Below are 14,791 nucleotides of genomic sequence, written 5' to 3'. Positions count from 1 at the left end.
AAATAATTTGTTCGTTGAACGGTGTTCGGTAGCACGTAACATAACTTTCAAAGCTCGGCGAACGTAAATGGAAGGTAATTTTCCTCCACCGCTGGATTTTTTACTTTCAGTAAATATCAGAGTAAGATTATCTTTAAATGCTAGCTATTTCTCCATTCCGTTTGCCCTCGAAGATGGATGGTCCAGCGGAAGATACTTCCGAAGTAATGCCACGTGTCCACGGGAAGTCACGTTTCCTCGTATAAGAGATAGTGTACATAATACTTTACCGAGTTATGTGCACGGCAATATTCTCGAAGTTTATTAGATTTCATGTACGTACGTACTGTCCGGCAATAAGTATGAAGGGATGAATTTAGCAGTTCGCATCTGTATCGCATAAAAATCCGCAAAAACTTCATTCGATGAAAAACTTCTCAGCCCGCCTTGTTTCACATTCAGAGAAATAAATTCCCGGGAGAAGGCCGACGTGATTTCAAACGTAAAACAAGGCTTGATATTTTGCAACCGGCATTACCGATTTCGCGTTACAATTTGCTCGCAGTTCTTGCTTTCGATCGCATCGAATAAATCTCCAACGGGCATTCAATGATTTATATCCTGATAAACGCGCATTTATGCGTGCTCACTCTAATAGTTTTTTTTCCCATAACGTGTGCATGTATATCGAAGCGTAACGTTTATTTAAATATTTACAGGGAGCAACGTCGACGCGCATACATTATTTAAAATATTACAGGTTTGATATTTGAAAGCACGGAATATTCAACCAATTTCTGCATATTTTCCCCGTTTCCCCGTCCTTCATTTTGCTCTTCGGTTCATGTTTAACATCCTCCATACGTGTACCATACGATATGATGATTTACATTACATACTTCAGTTGTGAAGTTTCTCTTTGTGCGTTCCTGTTATGAAGCTACCTTTGATGCAAATCGTGGTTGGTCGAAAATGTCGTTACCATATCTTTTCGCTTTTCATACGCGCTTTTGCTCGTATTCCGAATTTTACCGGAACTTTGATATCGCGATATCCCCGGCGCGAGAAAAACTGCTGCTCTAAACATGAAAGCGAAAAACGTGTAACTAAACTCGAATTTAAGACAACGCGCAATGAACTGCAGTCCGTTTTCAAAATGCAGGCGAGATACCATTGTTGCAGTCGATAACGTGTACACCAATCTTTGTGTCACGGATTACAGAATTTTGTAAAACTCTACCACGATATTTCTGAAGCTGTCTCGTTGATGGAAATTACTCTTTTGCGATTTTTCTATCGTAGTTTTTTTTTTTATATAAACGTTCGCACAACAGGCATGTCAACGTAACTCCGTATTCCTCGTATCAATAAATTTTGATCATTTGCTGTAAACTCATTGTTTTAATGACTTTATTAATGTGTGCATAATGATTTGAATAATTTCGCATGGTAGATTATTAATTTACAAATGTGTAATATTCCATACCGTCATCGACATAATTACACTGTTTGATTATTCAGTAAGCTTACACAACATCAGTTGTAGTTTAATGAGTTTCGGTATTAACATATTTGTTTTAATATCATTCGACGCTGGCGTATTATTTATAACGAAATCTGTTTTCCGTTGTTATCTTGGGGCATCGAAGATCGATGTGCTGGTTTTAATTGCACGATGTTTCTAACGTGTTGCAAATTATGAAATTCGAGAGATATGTGCGACGGCAAACATCAACAGGCAGGCGAGTTTCGGTGAGAATGTACACAGTTTTATAGAATCACACACACACACACACACATATAATGGATCGTACGGTTATTAATACATCCAAGAACAAAGTTATATTTTATATTTTAATTAGGAACGTAACATTCGATTTCTTTATGTACTGTTCTGACTTCACGTTCAAAATTACAGATACGTGGCAGATGAATAGATTTCATGTTCTACTCAGATTGGAGTCTTATTTAACATTTTTCATTCCTTGGAATGCTAAATCAGTTCTTTCTCGGTTAAGCCAATTGTGAGACATCCTTTGTATAAGGATAGAGGAGAAAGGAATACGACAGCAGTGCCGAAGACAATTGCATTTGCAACGTGATTCAGACTCGAGTGCCGTGTCTACGAGTGAATAGTTGTGTTCTGTCTTGGTTTAGACCCGTTCGCTCATAGTCTACGACACAATGTCTACGTATGTTCAGGTAATACAATCGTTCAAGTTGATTGCGGGTATTTTTTCTGTTTTTTATTGTTCTAAAATACATTTCAAAAAAAAATAGCACGGCATAAAATTCTCTGAAATTTGTTATTGTGTCTTCGAATAATTTTAATCTAACGATACAAATAACACAACATAAAATTCTGTGTTCGTCATAGTTTTCGAGTACTTTTAATATACCGAGAAAATAATACTGTACGAAATTCTGCGGAAGTTACTATCGTCTTAGATCAGTTTTAGTTTGACATAAGAAATAAGGTTTCTAATCTGAGTGATCGAAAGAATTGACACAAAACAGTTGTTTCCATATACAACACATTCTTCGATGTAAAGTAATTTTCTCTGTAAAGTTGTTACATGAGCTTTTCATTGTCAAACGTTGCGAAGTGAAATTGAATTTTAATTTATTATTCAGTGCTGTTACAGTTTAATTTGTTCCTAGTTAATGTACTTCTTTTTTAAATATATTTTTTAATATATTCGTACATCCACGAAGGATATACAATTATTGAGGAGTATAATAATCTTCCTTCTGTAATATCTGATACGTGTTAAAAATATTGGGCAATAACTTTCAACATAAATATCTTAATTAACTAAAAGATATTTTGTCGCATGCGTCAGTATCGTGAGTCAATGACGTTTGCGTGGTTGTTCGTGAACTATATTCAGTCGCACCGATGGCAACTTCTTGTACAGTTTCATAATAAGATTATTGTAGAATTACTGATTCCATATTAGTCGGTTGAGAACTTGAACCTGTATTACACGAATCTCCGATTAAATTCGGTGTAACAAAAATGGTCAACAAATCCTGGAACAGATGTAACTTGATTTATCAATTTTTTATTGTATAGTTCCAATTTACGAGTCACTTGAAGAATATACCTAAAAATGTCCAAAGCACATAATCATAACACTCTTCAGCTATTTTGCAGGAAGGTGTGACTAGTTATATGCATCGATGAAAATCTGTTTTCCCGTAAACACCGCGTATAGTTCGTCAAAAGCTGCGAGACCATATTTTAAAACAACATTGTTCGAGCACATTCAGGAAGAAAATAGTAGACACTTGTTGATATTGCATTACCGCTTCTTTATTCAGTTCTGTATTGACTTTTCCATTGCGTTTTCAGTTTGGAGGATGCATTCTTCTATAAAGCAGGAAATGAAATTTCAGATAATCAAATATTTTGTGTAGTAATTAAATGAACTGTAAATATTCCACGAAGAACGCATTGGGAGCAAACATTATAATAGTATTAATTAATCGAAAATTGTCCGGCCAGTGTTTATCCCTGCAAACTGCATCTCCTGCGTTGTTTACTTGCGATGCAATAATTCGCTGCAATTCATATTATGCATTCATTTAACATTCATTTAATTTTCATTATATTTAATCACGATTCTTTGGTTGTCTGTCTCGCAAATATCTGTGTCTCGATTAACCGTTATTTATTAGTCACGGCAACGTGTAATTTGAAAAATGTAGCAGCAAAATATTTTCTTTACGTATGCTATACGCAATTAATTACTGTATAATCCACTTATTCTTTGATTAAAGAATCAAATTATGATGAAAGTAATTACAAATTAATTCATTACAGAAAAATGTTTCATTTGACTCGGGTAATTAGAAATGAACAAAAAAGCACTATATTAACAATAATAGTAATAATAATATGGTGTTTCCTTGTTCTTCATTTGTGAATTAGATAAATATTGAATTCTATTGAAATCAAATTTCATGTTTATATTCATTGGAAGTTAAGTATATATTTTTAACATTGTTAATTGCCTTCAATTGATGCAATAATATACGTAGAGGTATATATATATCGTAATTAACTTCCTCCCCCTTTCTTACGTACATAATTCTGACATTAGTATATAGAATTAATTACATATGATCGAACGTCTAAAAAATAATATCAAGTGTGATACTTATGATATGAATGATATGAGAAAGTATCTCAATCGTCGTTACTTCACACATTATCATTATCTTCTCCAATTCTCTTTTTCGACAGTCAGTATTTCTCCGTCAACTAACATTTTCCTGCATACTTTCTGTAGGAATCAATATCATAAGTTAGGAATATTTCAATGTACCTTAACGCGTGCTAGGCAACGTAATAAAAGAAGTAGGTGTAAATGTTTGTCGAAAACATACAGACGTCCTTGATAATACTCGATGAAAATGATCGTAGACGAACAATTTTCTATGTATGACACTTTCGTTCTAAAATCACTCAAGCCACGTCAGACACATACTTCAAATTGTAGAAAATGCAGAAGATTTTCAAGTATCTCAGGTGAAACGCATTTAGTATATCTTTTGATAGCTACGCCAGTAATCGCAACTGTACAATCAATATCCGCGAAATCCAGCGTGAAAAGAATGGGTAGATTGCAGATAATTAAAATCGCCTATTACCTACCGGTACGCACTGGAACGCGATCACGGCACGCATAGGCACACACAACTCCGGCGCCGGATATATGATCAATATATTCGTCGGTGTGTTATCGTTCCTGACAACTACTTCTCTACTTTGATCGTCCGTACACCACCGATTTTCCTCCAACCACTGTTTCCTGCCATCCCTCCTTCGCGAATCTCGTGCTCTCCGTTTGATTTTCTTCCTCTCTTTCCCATGGCATTTCTTTCTCGCTCATTCCGCTCTTTCTACACGCGTGCTGTCTCTGTTTCCTCTTCTTCCGTTCGTCTCTCTTTTTCGCGTCATACGTCTCTGCCTCTCTTTCTGACCCTTTGCACATCTATCCCTCTCTCTTTCTCTATATCGCTCTTTCTCTCTCTCTCTCTCTCTCTCTCTCTCTCTCTCTGCAGCTTTGAGCGCCACCCTACGTTTCCATAGCGATAGGTAAATGGAAGCCGTGGTGAAGCCGTTGCCATGGCGATTCGCTCCACAGCCTCACCTCAGCTCACCTTACCTCACCTCGTCCCTACGCTTTCATCCCTCATCCCGCTTACTCCTTCGACCTGATCAAAACGGGGCTGCGGACTCGTAGGCATCGTCTTCGCAGCATCCTATACGAGCGCAGCTTGCTCTCGCCTTTTTATTCCCCCATTCCTCCGTGTGTCTTCTTGCTCCTCTTCCTTCTCCGCCTTTTCCTCCAGCTCCCTCTCTCGCCCTCTCTATCTTTCTCTATTCCTCTCTTTCTCCATCTCCCGCACTCTCTCACTCCCTTTCTCTCTCTCTCTCTCTCCTCTCTCTCTCTCCCTTTTCTCTCCTCTGGTCTCTCGCCAGCCAACCCCCTGTTTCTCGTCGTTCTACATCCTCGGTACCTGCGCGATTCCTTTTCGTTTCTTTTCCACGGCAGTTCTCTTTCCGTTTCTTCGTTCCCCTCCACTTCCAGACAGTTAGACGCCTTTCTAACGACGCGGCGTACTCACCCGGAAGAAACAACGGTAGAACTTTATTCTGTCGCCGCGGCGCGGCGACCATCGTTCCGTCCTTGCGACGGGGACCGGGAGCGAGATAAACAACGCCGATATAAACGCGCCCGCTCCTTTTCACTTCTGCCTTTGCCTCACGTCGAACCTATTACGATGCCGCCTCATGAAAGAGACATGAAGCGATCGTCCGTGGCGCGCGGACAGAAGGGCGACTGGAACCGTAGGGTCTCGTGTCACGTGTGTTGACACGAGTACGTTCAACGTGTCCCCAATAGATCGGACTTTAACGATTCGTTAGATTAAACTAACGCTTGATAAATCACGCTGCCAGCAAGATTTCGGGAAGGTCACGCGATGCCTGAATGCACGTTGCTCACGGGAAACGAGGAAACGGGAGCGTTGTTTTCTACGAATTATCCGATCGATTTTTGGGATCTCTTGACACTTGATATTTCTGTATTATGTTGCTTAACGCTACGTGATCCACGGAGGATCAAAATGTCATGTTTGGCATTTCTTATAGCCAATACCCATTTTCGGAACATTTCGTTTTTAAATTCTTGCGTGACAGTTCTCTTTTTTCTCGTCTTTTGTTATCAAATGTTGCACGTGAGTGCATATACCGAGATGAGCCAAATTCATTTTTAGAAAACTAAGTACATTTTCGTTGATATACATACCTTGTGAAAAAATTGCCATAAAATACATGTGTTATGTTTGCTCTATTTTTTTTATTCTTCTTTTACTTTCTTCATATCGTTACTTGACCGTAAGAGTATCTTTGCTTGTTTATAAAATCATGTGACGCTTGTATTGATCAATATTCTTCTGTTTTTGATGCTCTTGCATCGCAGCAAATATTTCGCATTCGGTCAAAATGAAACGCTTAAGAGGAAACATTTTATTCCCCAACAAGAGTGACACGAACGTTCGAACAATAGAACAGTGAATTAGTGACGGTGCTATGTTTCATCTTTATTGACTTACGCAGTAAATTATTTTCCGTATTCATCGAATCAGATTCAACTTATTGCATGTAAAAAGAATTTGGATAATTGATAAATTTGATACTGAAAGACCGTATGGTCGAGGTTACATTGTATTATGAATTTTCTTGATGCCAAAGTAGAAAATTCTTATTTTGTATATTATAGTTACAGCCTCACAACTCGACATTAAATAAATTCTTTCAATGTGTGTTGTTTAGCATGTGAGAGTCACCGCAAGGTAGTAGTAAAAGATAGTCAAAGAAATCGAAAAGGAAAATGTTGAAAATAGAAGTCCTTTTAAGAAGACAAGTTTGAATATAAAGATTCTACGCTTGCTTTCAGAATGTAAGGCAATGATAAATATTCTGTAAATTGTTTATTTAATGACATTTGGAATGTCTGTTTTTATATTTATATTGATAACTATGCCAATATATATTACTACTACATGTTTACTACAATGTCTGAATATATTGGCAAGATCCATTTTGAGTTTGCAGAACTTTCTCGAAAAGTGCTCGACCTACAGAAAAATAGATTTCTTGACCTACTATCCTACTTTATAGTATGCAAGCATAAGATAACAGGAAATAAGTGTGAACAGAAATTTTCTTGTTCCTTAAAATAAAATGTTCAAGTTCTTTCTGGTTGATTTATGTGTTGCATATTATACATCTTTATACAGAATTATAATCTTCTAATTCGATTGTAATCTTAAATTAAAAATGTAAATGTAAACGTCAAAATAAAGGTTAGGTTAAAAAAATAGGTTACATTCAAACTGTATTTTTGTTTTATTACAAAAGAATAGAATAGCATTTTTGAACTTTTCCAATATTCTACAATTTTGTATTTAATCTACACATATTTGTCAACAATGCATAAACTCAGCATTCCAATAATAATAAAACGATAAATGTTCAAAAAATACGCATACGCAAAATAACAATCTGTACACTTTTAGATTAAGAAAAGAACACATTTTCTATGCAGATATTTGACGTTAGCTCCGCACAAGTTAGTTTCTCCACAGTCACAGATTGCAACAGAACTGTGACAAATTGCGCCGAATAAGACACACTTGTTGCAATAGTACGCGAAAGTCTTAGCATTCGATACTATCACTTGACCTCGTCCTCTTATGCATTCATCCTGCACGATACTTCAGAAAACGTAGACGATAAGAACTTACAGTTAACCCGTTGCACTCGCAGCTATTTATTTTTGAAGCTATGATTTTGAATTAGTTCTGCATTGCATTATCTTTGAAACTATAATTTTGTATTCGTTCTGCATTGCATTATCTTTGAAACTACGAATTTTTTTTAATTTCTACATTGTATGCAAATGAAATTGAGGCACTATGGATTTTTAACAATTCTTTAAATATAAATCAATTTAATAATGTAAAAATTATTTTAAAGAACGATGAAAAAAATTGTAACAAAAAAAATATTACAACAATAGAACTATTATTCATTTTTTAATTCTGGAAAGTATACACTTAATCGCAGCGCATTACTTTACCTACACATATCATCGTTTTCACACATTTACGATTTTGTTAATTCAACTTCTCCTTCCTATGATTTCGTATTTCTATTTTCACTTCTATTTTCATTTCTATTTTATATTTTATTCATATTTTATTTACAATTCCTCTAATGTAATTTCGTGAATGTGTATATTTAGAAAAACTTAGATACACACGTTATAGTTCAAAGGCTCGTACTTAGGTCTATGAAAACTACTGAAGGGAAAGACTGCACGATTTCCCAGTGGATACATTCATTGAGCAAGCCCGGACGTATTCCGAAAATTTGTTGCAGAGAAAACCTAAATTTCTGGGGCTCGACTATTTCATTTTTACCTCTATTTGTGTGTATAGGACTAAAGTAGTGATAAAGTACTGGGTCAAAGTAGGATAGTGACAAAGAAGTGAGTATACTTTGCTCTACCGTGATTGTGCTTCAACACATGTTTCTGATACTCTTCGTACTAGATAGAAAGTAGTTTACGAGTACCAAATAAAATCCGAACCTCCTATAATGTATATAATTGACGTGTAAACGGTATGGCTGATATTGTACGACATTTTGCAATTGCGATTACGTAGAATGATAATTATTGAGAATTATTAATCACAAAACTCTACGAAGAAATGGCCTATTCGTAAACTATTGAAATAAATTATTACAATTCTATAAAATTTCTTGACACATAATGAGAACGAACATAAAATATCTGGATATATAGTGAAAATAAATAATAAAACATCTACTCGCAATAAAAAAAAAATATCTAGATATATAATAAAAAAGACATAAAATATCTACTAACACAAAGAAAAAATACGTTCTAGGCATATCAAACGTGCTTCACACTATCCTCAATTTTAACTTATTCTCACCCTCGAATTTCGTTTCAATATTCACGCGAGTTCGTTCATCAGGGTAGTTGAGCCAGTTACTGTAGGGTGATCAATTGCTGTGCCTTTAGTTTGTTTTCGGGCATAAGTAACTTTCTATTTATCGGATAAAACATATTACATTCTTTTATTTAAAAATTAACAAAATAAAAGAATTTAATTTGTATAAAAAAAATAAACAAAATAAAGGAATTGGACTTTCATTAAAGAATAAATGAAGTAGAAGAATTGAATTTCTATTCGGAAATAAACAAGCTAGAAGAATGAGAAAATGTAATATGTCTTATTCGATAAATATACAGTGTTAATTACGCCCGAAAATAGACTAAAACCACAGCAATTGGTCACTTCACAGTAACCGGATCCGTTACCCTACAATAAGATGCGTAATAATTGAGAAGACCGCAATCGTAATTAACGGGTTTCGCGTTGAAATTCACAGCTGGCTAGAAGATCGCTAACTCGTTGGGTCTTAACGATTCCGAAAAACTTCATTTTGAACTCGGTTTAACGTCGCGGCAACGGTGTACATTTTACGGCTATACTTAGCGCAACGCGACGACACCGATGTTTTTCCCTTAAGCAGTAATTAACTGTGCTTTTAATGAGGAAGCTCAGTGGTCCAGAAGTAACAATACAGGAAGTTAGTACTTGCAACAGCTGTTTATATGCCGAACGACGTCGGGAGCGGAGAAGGGGACCGTCGACGTAGGGGTGTTGGGGATTGAGAAGAGAGAGAAAGAGAGACAGAAAGAGAGAGAGAGAGAGCGAGAGAGAACCGGGTCGCATACCACGACGTGCTCGTACAGTGCCTAGTTCGGTACGTAGCTGGTACATCATGTCGAAGTTAGACGGCAGGAATTAGTTGCGCGCAGCCCCCTAACGACATGACGTATACCGCAGCCAATTAGGAGTTTGAGTCGATAAATTACGCGTTTCTCGAGATACGATTATACGTCGGTGACAGCGTTAATTGCCAATTCCAGGTCGCGAATCTGCCATGTCGTATATCGCGTCGGGAAAGCAACGCAAAGGAAATCTTCTATCGAAACAACCCAACAACGATTTAGCATCCCTAGAGAGAGAGAGAGAGAGAGAGAGAGAGAGAGAGAGAGAGAGAGAGACATAGACAGGCAGACAGATGGACAGACACACATACACACACACACACAGAGAAAGAGAGAGCGAGAGAGAGAGAGAGAGAGTGGGAGGAGGCGGGAGGCTAAGATTCGAGTCGGGATTGTTTAGAAGCTCGCTGCTCGAAGATAAGTTACCCTGTTGCATCGTACGCCGTGGAAACGCGTGCGGCGCTATTAAAATAGAACGGTGATTCGCGGAGCAAGGAGAATTGTTCTTGCAAAATAATTTTCCAACGAGATGAAACCGTCGGACGCGAATCTTTCTTCGAGTTGAACGCGTCCCGCCCCTATTCGCAGTAACAATTTTCCAGCCGTGCCAGCCACGAGTTGCGCGAAAGTTACCCGGGATGGCATACTTGCGTCTAATTTCCCCAAAAGACATGTTGCAAGTGCTCCGTACTCTGTATAATTTATAGGCGGTATTCACTTCAGTGGCGTGCGCTCTCTATGTTGCCCTCAGCAACTTTACTCATTACCAATAATTTGATTTGGAACTCCATTAACCATTAAACGGTGCCTGAACGACAGAGTGGATACCCATGCAATTTCATCGTCATTCGCTTGAATAGCTTAAACTTCTTTAATGGTCGTAGACCGGCACTATCGGCACCGTACGACGAGTAAAGATCGATTTGATAGCTCTCGGGGCAATACGAAAAATTCAAAGGTACATTTTCACCATTCTTCCCGACGACTGTGTATTACTTTTTAAACGCTGCTAGCTTTTTTCATCCCAGTTGAAGACCTTCTTACACCGTGAAAAGAGACCATCCGGGGTCTTTATTCTCCAGTGATTGATTCCAGATAACTCGCGAATGTGACGATTTCAAATGAAAACTATCGTTTTGGTAGTCTGAATTATTGAAATTGAGGCAATCTATTTTACGTATTCAAGACAAAAGTGAGTAGATGAAATACTAAACCGTAAATACATGACAAGAGTTTAATAATATTACGATTTACAATTATTGACTAAAGAAACATTTTTACAATCGATTTAAACATTTTTTATTTCAAATAGGAATGAAATATAATTATATAATAATAATAATAAATATATAGTTTAAATAGGTTAAAATATATCGTAATATTATTTATTAAATATAAACGATTATTGATTGAATTTAAGTGGTTTATGGTACGAACACTGTTTGAATTTTCATCATACTGATCCTTCAAATTTTGGTATACCACCAGGAATGTATGCTCAAATTGCAACTAATTTCCGAAATATTATCATTCTATGTGAATGGATGTAAGTTGGTTAAATTTAAACTGGTGACCGCATATTATACTAATACTCGAACAGTGACCGGAACAGTTAATTTCAGTATGCAAATTCTTGGTCACATTTCCCCTAGGTTTTTTCTTATCCGTCTGACGAGTTCTCTAGCTCGCAAATTTTTCGTCTTCTATACTGTCGCCACCTTCCTACAATTCCCTTTAATTCCGCATCGCATAACCTCGCGAAGTATAAAAGAGCTTAACGCCCAGGGACCTGTTTTACACGGTGCACGCTGTCGTTAATTAGAGAGTGGTAAAAACTGCGGCTACGATGATAATTTAACTCGGCAAACCTTAATATAAAGGAAACAATGCGTAATAATGTCCACTACAATTAGACAGTGCATTTTTCAGCAAACATAAGAGTTTAATGTAGCGAGGTTAAACTGCTTTGAGAAAAAAAAAATCGAGAACCCTACCGTAGGAAATTGAAGGTCCGAGAATGGAGGATTACAACGCTGGGTTTTCCCATTTCCGTGTTACATACTGAATGTTTAGTAACAATAGCTCTGTTGATGCAAAAAGGAAGATTATTGTAGAAATGTTCGCTTCTGACATTGAAATTACGACGAACCGTAGATATTTTATCGAAATTTGATTTTCGTTACTGTTAAGAAACAATTTATTGTCGATATGAGTTTAACAAGGTATCGTGAAATATTAATATTTCACTGATTGAAAAATAATTATACTGGGAGCAACTAGTTAGGATCGTATAATAGAAATTTATGGAATTCTTATAGTGTTTGTTTTATGTAAAGTAATATATATAGTTCCACAGAATGTTAATTGCTCGGTAGAATGAAAGTTCGAAGTATTCCAGATATTTATTATTATCGGATATTCCCCTTATCCTTGAACATCCTAAGACGATTACAGGATCCTGCACGTGTGTCTGATCCTGTCAAACTCCGCATGTACTTGTAAGCCGCTTAGTCTCATTATAGGCATAGAATTATAATGAATCTACCCCAGGTGTCTGGCAGTTGTTAACTCGAAAAGTGTGATACGAGCTGCTTTTCAAAACTTTTATTTTTAAAACGAAACTACATATAATATTAGTGTAATTCAGTAATGACGACATGATTTTCGAAAAGTAGAACCAAAGTTTAGTAAGCATAATTTAATACAATCTTCTTATTTTTTGAACGCAGTATATGTATATACCATAAAGAATTGTAATGCTGTGTTAAATTGCATTATTTTACTAACTTTAATTATTACTAACTAAAATTATGTTTTCGTATGTAGTACATAATTCAATGTCGTGCACAGTACTATACATATGAAGAATAAATACTTCTTTAATGTGTTCAACAGAATATGTTGTATTTTTATATGTATTTATACAAATGTAATTATAATTATAAGGAATTACTTATTAGGAATTATTTGTAGTTCCTAATCGTGCACATAATTTTGTACTCTTAATTTTGCCTTAACATATTTCGTAAAGTACATTAAAGAATTATTTATTATTCATGTGTATAGTTAGTAATATAATTAGAGTATATTAATATATCATTATAGTTTTTAATCATTATAATTGTAATTCCTGTATCTCATAATTCCTAATTCTTTAAGCATTGTAATATATTGATTGAGCCAAAAAGATACACTTGCCGTCCTTTAAATTACAATGAATCTCCAATTAACGTTTACGTTGCGTCTGGGCTGGCCAGACGACAAGGCTAATAAAAACGCTAATGAGCTGTCGAACTGGTATTAACGTTCCACTTTTACGCCTACTGCTTACTTCCACTACTTAACCTGACTACTTCGTGTCATTCTGAACAGCTTCTTTAATCGCTTAAAAGTTTAGCTGCAACAACATTGACTTACTTTTTAAAAAGCAAACATTGACTTTCAGTCACGACATATGTATACTAAAAATGGATTACTCAAAGATTTTTAATTATTATTCTTTTTGTTCCAGGTGAGTAGCTCGTGCTGATTTTATTTTGCCGTATCAAAATTCGAAAGAATGAAGAACGGACGTCCTAGGTAAGTAATGGTGACACAACATTGATGAAAAGTTTTATTTCGAAAACAGTGAACATACGAAAATGTGTGCGAACGTGAACAACTTTATTCGAACAATCGGCTCGTCGCCCTATTAAAAATTGAAAAAACGCTGTTTCATGTCATCACGGGAAATCCATGCACTACTATGACAACTGTTTAATTGTGGTGTCTAAAAGTTACGGTCTGTTGCGTTTTAACGATAACGAAACTCTTGCCTGGGTAAATAAAACGTCCAGGTTTCAATGTGCTCTCGCGAACGAGGGATTGTTCGTTTTGTCTAAAAAAAGAAAACTCGCTTCTTTCGACGCTAGTCGTTAAATCCAGCCAGCATTGAACGTAAAATGATTTATCTATTTGAAAAACATTCGATTTCCTGTGATAGTAATAGAAAATTAAAGGAGCATTTCTTTCAATCGTTCAAATTGTCTTTCCGATGCTTGCTGAAATTGCTAAAAAATATTCTTGACATTGTTACGTGTTATTATATTTTCCTTGATCGTACATTCTAATCGTTTTAAAGTAATCATTGAATTTGTATATTTCTATTTGTATTTTTGAAGTACTATTTCGCTTTATCGTTAGAATTCAGTGTAACATGTATTGTTTCACTATCTATATTAGAATCATTTTTTCGTTCTAATTTACAGATTTTTTCACTCCAGAGACACCATATATTTTTCAATCAATTTTCACGTTACGAACACACATTTTGTTTACTCATAAATACAATTGTGTTTTAAAGAGTTAATATAATATTAAAAAACAAATAAATTCTGTACACACGGAATGAATATACAAACAAAATTCAATCAAGTGAATTTCAATAAATAAATATCGCAGTCAGTAAATATAGGAAAATATCAATAGTATAGTATCAAATCAATTTCACGTAAATGGCAGGATTTTCTTTTCTTTTATTTATTCGTTAGCATGATTATTGAATAATGTTGAGATATAAAATAAGTTAAGTGATTTTAAATGTGGTAAGTAATTATTACATCTTTTGAATGACGATAAAATTTTCTATTAACATTATAATGAAAATAAATAGAATTTAGTGTAATTTATTACAACTTTATACAGAAGTTTATGTGCTTGGTATATTTATTACAAATAGCAGTCGCTTCTGCTTACTTAAGTGATTACATAAAAAAATGTCTTTGATCAAACGTGTCACAACTACGTTAAGGAACTATAAACACGCTTCATTTTTCGTTCTAAATTCTTTAACTATTTCAAATAATGAAATAATTAAAAAGAGAAAATTCACAATCTACATTTATCTAAAAAAAAAAAACAATATTCAG

At 35.3% G+C, this 14,791-nt stretch overlaps 1 long non-coding RNA gene across 1 annotated transcript in view; it reads left to right on the top strand.

Annotated features, from left to right (window-relative positions):
* The window catches only part of LOC143260707 (uncharacterized), a 525,069-nt gene extending 511,606 nt beyond the window's left edge, over positions 1-13,463 (top strand). Inside the window, exon 4 of the long non-coding RNA XR_013034993.1 lies at positions 13,396-13,463. This is a non-coding gene — a long non-coding RNA (uncharacterized LOC143260707). The remainder of the gene's footprint in view (positions 1-13,395) is intronic.
* Positions 13,464-14,791: the final 1,328 nt, after the last annotated feature.

Source organism: Megalopta genalis, chromosome 17 (assembly GCF_051020955.1).
Source record: "Megalopta genalis isolate 19385.01 chromosome 17, iyMegGena1_principal, whole genome shotgun sequence".
Taxonomy (NCBI): domain Eukaryota; kingdom Metazoa; phylum Arthropoda; class Insecta; order Hymenoptera; family Halictidae; genus Megalopta; species Megalopta genalis.
Note: the sequence above shows the minus strand (reverse complement) of the source record. Positions and strands in the feature narration are given on the sequence as shown.